Source organism: Perognathus longimembris, chromosome 11, assembly GCF_023159225.1.
Source record: "Perognathus longimembris pacificus isolate PPM17 chromosome 11, ASM2315922v1, whole genome shotgun sequence".
NCBI lineage: Eukaryota > Metazoa > Chordata > Mammalia > Rodentia > Heteromyidae > Perognathus > Perognathus longimembris.
The window spans coordinates 8,268,498-8,280,419 of record NC_063171.1 but is presented as its reverse complement, the minus strand read 5'-3'; positions in this window follow the sequence as shown (position 1 = coordinate 8,280,419).

Below are 11,922 nucleotides of genomic sequence, written 5' to 3'. Positions count from 1 at the left end.
AAAAAAAAATGATGCACAATATGCAAAACAACTCTTGGTATATATTAAAAGAACATTCATTCTAGTATTAAATTTTTAAAGATTACAAAGGCATAAAAGTGAATTATTATATAGAAATAAAAATTTTATTTCTCAGATAGGGGGAATTTTTCATTTCTATCCTTACAATTTTTACTATTCCTAGTATAGTAAAAAGTATTACATTAGTAAATAATGAAAATATAACATACTCGTATAACAAACTATGTATTTATTACTATAATAAATTAAAAATTAATTGGAAATGATATTGTTAAACATTAGGTGCCTCATCTGCTGAATGATTTTAGTGCCTCTCTTTTTATCACACAATGATATATCCAAGTAGAACATAGAATAAATGTGAAAATCAAAATATCAGCAATTGTAAGAGAAACAAGAGAAGCCCATTTCCCAACTGAACAGAGCTAAGGCAAATACAGCTGTCTGAAATTCAAATAAAAATGTGTATGCATAGTTTCAGGTAAATACAAAAAATAAAACTACTGTGTTCTAGGATTAAAATCCTTTTTTGCCTAATAGAAATAAAGAAACCTGAAGAGACAAGTATACAATGAGGAGAGTAAAAGATTGCATAAATTTCAACCAATACTCAGCAAATAGTACAGCTCCACCTGCTTTTAAACAAAATATTTCTGAAACACAAGGAAATATTACATAGTAATAGGGAACTCAGGGTCTCAGGCTCTTGCCTTGCTTCTTATTCAAGGCTGGTGCTCTGTCACTTCAGCCATACCTATAGTTCTGGCATTTTTCTGGCTAACTGAAGACAAAAGTCTCAAAGACGTTTTTATACATTTGATTTGAACCTCAATCCTCAGATCTCAGCCTTCTGATTAGCTAGGATTACAGGCATAAACACAAGAAACCAGCTATTTCATTTTTATTTGCAAAATATAAGTTATATGTATTTATTATATACAGTATATTTTGAATATGTATAAATTATGAGATGGTTCTTTTTATCAATAGATGAATGGTTAAACGCAATGGAATACTACTCAAACTACTAAAGAAGAAGGTCTTTTCATTTACAAAATGTGTGAATCCAGAAGTCAGCAAGCTAAGTGGAATAAACCAGGCCCCCCCCCAAAAAAAGACAAGTAATATGTTCTCTCATTCATATGTGAAATCTGAAAAACTGAGGTTGAGACTAAAAGTACCAGAGCTTGCAGATAGGGTGGTTTAAGGAACACAACATCTTAATTTGATAACAAGAGTAAGTTCAAGAACTCTGTACAAAATGGAGACTAGCCCTTTTGTCCTATATTAAGTTCATCTGTTTTGAAGAGGGGAAGAGGGAATGCAGAAATGGTGAGACAATGGGTGAACAAATGCAGCAGTAATACTCACTAAACACTCTGTTGAAAATCAACTGAGCAACTTATGGGGAAGACAGTTGGAAGGGGGAAATTGGAGGAAAATGAGGGGAAAGGTGACACTGTTTAAGAAGAAATGCACTACCTGACATATGCAACTTTTAATCCTCTGTATATCATCTTTACAGTAACAATTTAAAAATGGAGACCTAGTCAATAGCAAGTCATTATATTCTTTAAAAAATTGCTTTGTTTGTTAGTACTGGAATTTGAATGCAGAGCTTTCTCTTTCTAGACATGTACTTTGTCATTTCTGTGAAAAATGTGCTCCAAAGTTACATTCTGAACAAAAAGTGAATAGAAAAATGCATATATCTTGTGCTTCCTCTTTTTCTATATGAACTACCTAAAAACCATTCCTTGACTCTCTTGAACAAAAATAGATTTCTTTTGCTTTGGAAAGAAGGATTTGAAAACAGTCATTACATTTTCCCTAACCCATGTTCAATTTTTAACTTTTAATTCATCCTACATTAAGATTCTCAGTTAAATTTGTATTCCTCAAGTCTTCCTTAACTTTTTCCTCATTTTCTCAAGTCAGGATATTTGAAGAGTGATTATTGTGAAGTATCTCTATTTGACAATTAAATAGCAGAGAACCACTGGGAGAATAACAATCTTTTTCTATTATAAGTTATTTGAACCAGGGTATGGTATGGTCTCTGAGGCCACCAGTACTCTACCACTTTAGCCACAGCTTCACTTCAGGTGCCTGGATTTCAATTTGTTGTCCTGCTCTCTTCTCCTCCTTTGAAATGCTTTATTGCTCCAACATGACGCAAAATCATTACTTTCTTGCTTTACTTGTGACTCTAGACAGGTGGCTCTACTCCCCACTCAGAGAGCTTATGTATAACGAGGTCTTTTCAAAGCTTTCTCTCCTACTCTCGTAACTCTTTTACGTAATTTCATCAAGCCTAGTTTATTCCTAACTTCAGTTATATGAAAGAATAAGGCACCACTAATATGAAAACAGATAGAAGTTCAAATTCACTTGGAAATATAAAGACAATATCTGTTATCATTCCAATAAAATGACAATATATCCTATTTTGATATCTGCTTTATCACTTACTGAACTTAGTGAGTAATGGATGTTTTACTGGAATTTCAAGCTGGTGTTTTCCACTTTCTGTAAATCAAGCTTAATAAAGAATTGTGTCACCTACAAAGACTTATAAAAAGAAGTATTTCTCATTGTGTATGACTTGCACTGGAAGCAAATAATGCATCACTGGGAAAAGGTATTTCCAGAAGAACTCTATGGAGTTAGAATCCTTTCTATGGAAGAGGTTGCTTGCCCAAAGTACCACCATTTTAAGGATAGCCAACATCTTATAGGAAGCTATTTTGATTACGTCATATTTTGTTAAAAGAGTTGGTTTTCTGGAGGCTGGAGAATTAAATCTACTGGAAGAGAATCAGCTGATGAAGATTTGCTTTTCTGACAAATTCCTGCTTGGCCAGGTGATGTGGCCTCAATTAGTCGTAGTTTAATTGAGAAATGCTTATAAAGTGTAATCACTTCTTCCTGTTAAGCAACTTGCTAGAGCCAGTTGAGTTGCAAGGCCACCTGGGAATAACTGTAACAATCTATTGAAAATTAAGAAAAGCAAAAGGGCTCAGGGAAAAGCTCAAGTGGTACAGTTTCTGCCTGGCACACTAAAAATATTCTTTATCAGATTACTTATATAGTTATGTGCCTAGAATACACCATGCCAAGGCTTTGTGGCCCTATAATTAGGGAAAAATACAAAACAAGAAAACATAAAGTACTCTTGTCAACTGCATTACAATAGATTTTATGGAGAGCTCAAATAGAATTTGTTGGGTCAAAGCCCAACAAATTCAGCCCTAGGTAATGGGTGTATACAGGAGGAGGCGTAGGGCTAAGGGGAAAGGGCCAGATGACTCAAGGGGGGAAGCAAGGAGAACACAGTAAAATTTTATTTTATAAAATATTTATTGCATAAAATTAAGAAAAGTAAGGAAAAGGTTATATCAAGAAAAGGGAGTGAGACTATTGAAGGGGGCTGGTGATGATCTATATGCATCCTATTCATAAACTGTTTTGCTAAATGGCACCTACTATATAACTACTTAAAGATAATAAAAATAAAATACAGAGAGGAGGAAGATGGCACCGTCACAATAGGGAGGCACCCCACCTTGCTCCAACCGAATAGTGAGCTGGGAACTCCAGCACCCAACATTCCATCAAGAGTCCAGCAAACCCAACAACCAGAAGCAACAGAGAAACACAGGAAATGAAAAAGAACAAAAAAAGAAGAACCTATAACCTGACGGAGCTGGAAAATCTCTGGGGTACCCCCCCACACCGACCCTGGCCCGAACAGGGCCAGGTTGGGAAAGGGGACCTGGTGCCAGTAAACAGGACCACATACTATCAGCGACAGAGAAGCAACAGCCGAAAAGTCACTCCAACAGTGCAGAGTCCAGACAGCAGAAGCTCCACGGACCCCAGATGGAGCACAGACCGACCGAGACAGACCACTGGACCGAACGGCAGAGAACAGACAACAACAGCAGGGGAACTAGGTAGCACAGACAGGGAGAGATGGACAGGGAGAGCTGGGACTTTCATCACCAAATGACAATGGAAGGGGAAAAAAAACCACTCTTATCCATGATCTCTTTGAATATAAATGGTATAAACTCTCCAGAGGAGCAGACTGACACAGTGGACCTGTAAACAAAAAGCTGCCATCTGTTGTCTTCAAGAGGCCCATCTTACAGCAAAGGACAAAAACAGGCTCCCAATAAAAGGATGGAGCAAGATCTTCCAAGCAAATGCACCTACCAAAATGGCAGGACTATCCTGATTTCAGACAAGCTGGACTTCTCATTAAAATAAACTCAAAAAGACAAAGAAGGCACTACATTTTAATACAATGAAAAAATCCAGAATCAAGACATCACGGTGATAAATTTATACTCACTGAACAAAAGAGGCCCTACACATGTCAAGCAAATTCTCACAGAACTACAGAACAAGATAGACCCAAACATAATCATAGTGGGAGATTTTAGTACTCCACTCTCTCCAAGAGACAGATCCAACACCCAGAGGATTAGCAAGGGAGCTGAAGATCCAAGTAACACAATATCCCAAATGGATCTGATAGATCAGTACAGTCTTTCACCCTACAGAGACCCAATACACATTCTTCTCAGTAGCCCATGGAACATACTCCAAAATGGACCATGTCATAGCCCACACAAAGAATCTCAGCAAATACAAAAGTATTGAAATCATCCCATGTATTATATCTGACCACAGTGGAATCAAGGTCACCCTCAGTAACAAAGAATACCACAGAGGCTATAAAAATACTTGGAGACTAAACCCTTCACTGTTATCTAAAACTTGGGCCACAGACCAAATTAAGGACAAAATTAACGAATTCATAAGCCACAATGACAATGAAAATACATCACAAAGAAACCTATGGGATACAGCTAAGGCAGTGCTGCGGTGCAAGATCATTGCCCTCAGCACTCACATTAAAAGAATGGAAGCAGAGCAGGTGAATAACCTCATGGTGAAACTAAAACATCTGGAGAAACAAGAAATAATCAAATCTAAAATGACTAGGAGGAAAGAGATCACAAAGATTAAAGAAGAGATAAATCTGATTGAAAATAGAAAGACCATTCAACAAATAAATAAAACTAAAAGCTGGTTATTTAAGAATAAATAAATAAATAAATAAATAAAATTGACAGACCCCTCGCAAAACTTATAAAAAAAGAAGAGACTCATATCCGTAAAATCAGGGACTCCACCGGGAAAATTACAACAAGCACACACGATAGTCAAACAATCATAAGGAGCTATTTCCAAAACGTCTACTCAGCAAAAAACAATAATTTTACAGAAATGGATCAATGCTTAGAGAAGTATAAACTGCCCAAACTGAATCAAAAAGAAATAAATCAGCTAAATAAACCAATAACTTACAGTGAGATACAGGGGGTAATCAAGAGCCTCCTAACAAAGAAAAGCCCAGGCCCAGATGGATTCACCAATGAATTCTATAAAACCTTTAGTGAGGAGCTAATACCAATACTCCTCAAACTCTTCGGCGAAATTGAAATCCCAAACTCTTTCTATGAAGCTAATATTATACTCATCCCCAAACCAGGCAAAGACCCAACAAAAATAGAGTACTACAGACCAATATCATTAATGATCACATGCAACGCTCCTCAATAAAATATTAGCTATCAGGATCCGGAAACTGATCAAGAAAATTATACATCATGACCAAGTAGGCTTCATTCTACAGACACAAGGATGGTTCAACATCCGTAAATCATTTAATGTAATTCATCACATCAACAGAACTAAAATCAAGAATCACATTGTTATCTCAGTCAATACCCAAAAAGCCTTTGACAAAATATGACATCCATACTTATTAAAAGCTCTGGAGGTGACAGGAATAGATAGAACATTCCTCAAAACAATAAAAACCATATGCAACAGACCAACTGCTAGTATCATATTAAATGGAGAGAAACTAAAATCATTCCCCATATACTCAGGCACAAGACAAGGATGCCCACTCTCCCCACTTCTTTTCAACATAGTGCTGGAATCCCTAGCCATAGCAATAAGGCAAGAGTATATCATCAAGGGGATCCATATCGGCAAAGAAGAAATCAAGCTATCCCTATTCGCAGATGACATGATCTTGTTTCTGAAGGACCCAAAAAAAACTCAGTCCCCGAACTCCTACACCTAATAAACCATTTTGGCAAAGTAGCAGGATACAAAATCAATCCACAAAAATCAGCAGCTTTTCTGTACACCAGCAATGTACAAGCAGAAAAGGAAATTATGGAAATAATACCATTTACAGTAGCTAAAAAAAGAATAAATTACCTAGGGATCAACCTATCTAAAGATGTGAAGGACCTACTTAATGAGAACTATAAACATTTAAAAAGGGAAATCAAAGAAGACACAAAGAGATGGAAAGACCTCCCATGCTCATGGGTAGGCAGAATCAATACAGTGAAAATGGCCATATTGCCCAAATTGTTATACAAATTCAATGCAATGCCCATCAAGATCTCAGCTACATTCTTCACTGAAATAGAGAAAGCAACCCATAAATTCATATGGAACAGCAAAAGACCTAGAATAGCCAAAGCAATTCTAGGCAAAAAAAGCAGTGCAGGAGGAATCGCAATACCAGACTTCAAGCTCTACTACAAGGCCATCATAACAAAAACAGCCTGGTATTGGTATAAAAACAGACATGAAGACCAATGGAATAGAATTGAAGGCCCAGAAATAAAACCACACTCTTACAGTCAACTGATATTTGACAAAGGAGATAAAGACATACAATGGAAAAAAACATAGCCTCTTCAACTACTGGTGCTGGGAAAAATGGGCAGCCATATGCAGAAAACTCAAAGTAGACCCTAGCCTATCACCATGCACCAAGATCAACTGGAAATGGATCAAGGACCTCAACATCAGACCTGAGTCCTTGAAACTACTGAAGGACAGAGTAGGAAAGACGCTAGAACTTATAGGCACAGGAAGGAACTTCCTGAATAGTGTCCCAGGGGAACAACAGATAGGGGAGAGACTCGACAAATGGGACTACTACAAAATAAAAAGTTTCTGCACAGCAAAGGACATAGCCACCAAAACAGAAAGACAGCCAACCATATGGGAAAGGATCTTTACCAGCACAGCAACAGACAAAGGCCTAATATCGGTCATCTACAGAGAACTCAAAAAACTAAGCCCCTCTAAGCCCAATAAACCAATTAGCAAATGGGCAAAAGAGCTAAAGAGAGACTTCACAAGAGAAGAGATAAAAATGGCAAAGAAACATATGAGGAAATGTTCAATATCCCTGGCAGTAAAGGAAATGCAAATAAAAACAACCCTGAGATACCACCTCATTCCAGTTAGAATGGCCTATACTCTGAACTCAGCCAAAAACAAATGTTGGAGGGGGTGTGGGGAAAGAGGAACCCTCCTCCACTGTTGGTGGGAGTGCAAATTAGTACAACCACTTTGGAGAACAGTATGGAGGTTACTCAAAAAGCTCAACATAGACCTACTCTATGACCTAGCCATACCACAACTAAGCATCTATCCTGAACAACAGGTCCCAAGACATCAAAAAGACATCTGCACCTCCATGTTTATCGCTGCACAATTCACAATAGCCAAAATATGGAAACAACCTAGATGCCCCTCCACAGATGAATGGATCCAAAAAAATGGTACCTATACACAATGGAATACTACATAGTGATTAGAAATGGTGAAATATTGGTATTCACAGGGAAATGGTCAGAACTTGAACAAATAATGTTGAACGAGACAAGCCTAGAACACAGAGAACAAAGAGGCATGATCTCCTTGATATATGACTGTTAAGGTGGGGGGAGGGGGAGACAGTAGAGACCAGGTCTGTGAAACCAAAAACTTCTTGTCAAATGGTATTTCTCACAGGTTTGGGTCAGTGACCCTACATTATGTAACTAAAACGAAACCACTACTCAACATATAAAGGCCAAAAATAGACCTCTCAGTGGATCACAATGGCTCAAAAGCTATGTTGTATAATTATATAAGAGAAGGATAAGCAAACTCAATTGTTGACATTTATAATCCTAGGTGAATTTTCTTTGGCGTAGGCCACGTGGCCACTGTATATGTTTTTGGTACACTGTGTAATGTATATATGTCTACCTGATCTAGGGAAGCGAAAGTAAAACAGGGTGTAAGATATCACAAGAAATGTACACTCTGCCCTATTATGTAACTGTACCCCTTTTGCACAACACCTTGTCAAAAAATTTTGTTTAATTAATAAATAAATTAAAAAAATAAAATAAAATACATTTTTGCTTTCACATATAATTGCCTAAGTAGGTGAGTGACAATTTCTACATCTTATAAACTAACATTAACTTCAAAGAATGTATTTGTTTGGCTTTAATATAGATCAAGATTGTTTAAAAATAGTCTGAGAAATTGTTAACCTTTTGTAAACTATTTAAGATAAAGGAAATTATATATATATACATAAATATATAATATACATATACACATATATATGTATGTGTATATATATATGTATATATATATATATGAGAAGGACTGTATTTAGAGTCCTTTTTGAAGTCTTCCTGAAGGGGTTCCTGTTACAAATGAACTCCTTAGATGGGTGGGAGTGGCTCTAAACTGTAATCCTAGCTATACAGGAGGCTGAGATCTGAAGATCAAAGTTCAAAGCCAGTCTGAGCAGGAAAGTCCCTGAGACTCTTATTTCCAGTTAAGTACCAGAAAACTGGAAGAGGCTCTGTGGTTGAAAGTGGCAGATTCCTCGATGTTAGTGAAAAGCTCAGGGCAAGCACTCAGGCCTGAGTTCAAAACCTATTAGCAACCAACAACAGCAACAAAAAAGAACTCCTTCAAGTAATTTTGTGGAAAAAGACATCCTTACCCCCATATCAACCCCATTCATGAAATGTCCAGTATAAAAATGGCAAGTGAACGAAAGATGTGAAAACAAAATTATAGATGAAATAGTAGAGGTGATTTATAAAGATAGAAGAATGGTTAGCATGTGGATAGGAGAGCAGAATCAAGAGTTTATGCTTACAGGGTGAAACAAAGATTTTGGAGAAAGGCAATCCTGAAGGTTGCATAAAAACCTTATATCTACTTCAAGTAAATGCACAATATAGCCACAGTGGGTAGGATCGTAAATTTTATTCACATGAATTTTATCACAATATATAGAAAAGAAACTATAACCTTTAAACTGCATGCATAGAACCCCTTTTCCTGGGAAGAATAACATTGAGTAAATTATTATAGATTTTAAAAAGGTCATCTAAGAACATTTAAAACAATATTTGCAATAAAATATGCCAAAATGTCCATGTTACAAGTTTTAAGTTATCTGAAGGCTTATTAGTTGTTGTTTGCTTTGGGCAGTGTGTGTGTGTGTGTGTGTGTTTGTCTGTGTGTGTGTGTGTGTGTGTGCTAGTGTATTCAACAGTCCTGGGTTTCAGTCTCAGGGGGCTGAGTTCTTTTGCTCAAGGCTAGTGCTCTACCCCTTGGACCACAGTTCTACATCTGGCTTTTTGGTATTTAATTGAAGATAAATTCTCACAGTGTTTCCTGCTCAGGTTGGTTTTGATCCATGATTCTCAGATCTCAGCATCTTGAGTAGGTAGAAATTAAACTTGAGTGTTTACTTAGGGCTTTGAAGGCCCTTGGTCTTAGGTTAACCTAAATTTCTAGAATATAGAGTATAGTAATGGGGATAGAGGTAGTGAGAATGAGGACGATTAATGTGAACCACTAGGGCCTGGAAAAATATAATTTTTCATGATCTGATAGTAGTGTCTAATATACTAAAAAGACTTAGAAATAAATAATAACTATGACAAATTAAACAGCAAATATTTCCTAATTTTATGATATGTAAGAATTTCTTCTAATGCTTATGTTAAATTCATCACTTTTCATTTTGATGTGGTAAATTGCTAGCCAACAAAATAAAATCTGGTGAATTTGTATCGAGATATATGGAGAGATACCAGAATAATAATATATGAGATACAGGACTCCATGAAACATTGAGATATAATGAAGTAGACCCTCAATAGATGTATTTGCATCTTTTCCTATTGAATTGACCCTTTGCACAAGTAAGAAACCCTGAAAGGAATTATCAAACTCATTTCACAACCTTGGCTTAAAGCCATACTGTTATATGAACTTTACATTTTAGTGTGAAAGTCTTTGTGGACATTCCCAAGTGAATGCACACACATAAACACACACACACACACACATACACACACACACACACGTTAAACCAGTCTATGTAAAGTACATACTTTTTGCTTTGGAATCATATTGTCCTCATGGAGGAAACACAGATGGTAAATATAGGGATGGAAGATGAGGATATATGTAGGCTTAGATATTATTCATAGAAATTTTCCCAGAAATATGACTTTGTTTTTGGATAATGTGGGGCAACTGTCAGCTCTTCAGACCAGTAAACCTGTAAAAAGTATGCAGATAAAAAGGTACCTATCCTAAATGTGTTTTGTTTACCATGTTGAAGTGCAAAGTCTTGGAAAAATGCTTGAGAGAGAACTGTTTGAAGCTGCCAATTTGAAGGGTTAGATAAGCCATTTGTAAACTCAGAAGTTTCCTTCATCATAACAGAAATTATCCTTGAGTTAAAAAATTGAAAAATATATCGCCTTAGTCATTGATAAGTGGTAGATAGTTGATAGATTTTTCCCCCTAAAATAGATGAATTGAATATTTTTTGTCAGTCCTGGGGCTTGGGACTCAGGGCCTGCGCACTGTCCCTGGCTTCTTTTTGCTCAAGGTTACCACCCTACTCAACCACTTGCTTCACAGCACAACTTCAGGCTTTAACTGTTTATGTGGTGCTGAGGAATTGAGCCCAGGGCTTCATGTATGGTAGGCAAGGCACTCTACTGCTAAGCCACATTCCCAGCCCTCTGAATATTTTTAAACTCTCAAAACACAGTGTTCTCTAAAATATAAGTTATTATACAATTCTGGAAAGAAGTGAGATTACTAAGCACTGAATTAGATCAAAATTTAAATTGTACTTATAGTCAAATCTTGATATTATGCATAAATATATTTCCTAGATTTATGATAACTTTAAAGAGTATACCAAACAGTATCATATTCTCAAAAATGATTCTCACCTTAAAGTTAATAATCATGCTTGACAAAATATATGTTCAATATTTGTATAAATTGAAACAATATTTCAAAAAGTAAGAAAATCTTTGGTCACGAATGAACCAAGATACTGAAAAAAGTCATATTTGCAGGAAAAAAGATAGATATGTAATGTCATATTCACAATGGACTTTTGAGACTTGAAAATGATTGAGGCCAAGATGAAATGGACTTAATAGAGAATAGTTGCCATAAATGACTGTCTCTAAGCATGGAGCAAAGTGAATGCATAGATTTGATTTCTTTGTATTAACTCGTAGGGAAGTGTGGATTCCTGTCTGCATTAAATACTAAAATATGAAGTGATCCTTTTATTTGACCATTTCAGGAAATAGGTTCAATAATCTGTGTATTACAGTATAGTTCAGAGTTAGATTTCACATGAGTTTTGTAGGCAGTAGATGTAATTTTACATCATAAATTGGCTCAAAGGATGTCATAATTTCTCCTTTAAAGAGAAGAACAATAACATCATTTTGCATATGGGCTGTCACCAGTGGGCTCATGATGAGTTCCCACAAAACTTATTGGCATAAGATGACAATTTAGACTCCAAATCCTCAATAGTGATTGTGAGGGTACATTTCTCTATTTCTTAGTTCTTTTTGTATGATTGTTGCTCTCATGCTGATGTTGAGGATAGTGATGATTAAATGATATCACAGCTACTCTTCAGTGATTATGAATCCAAGGTGC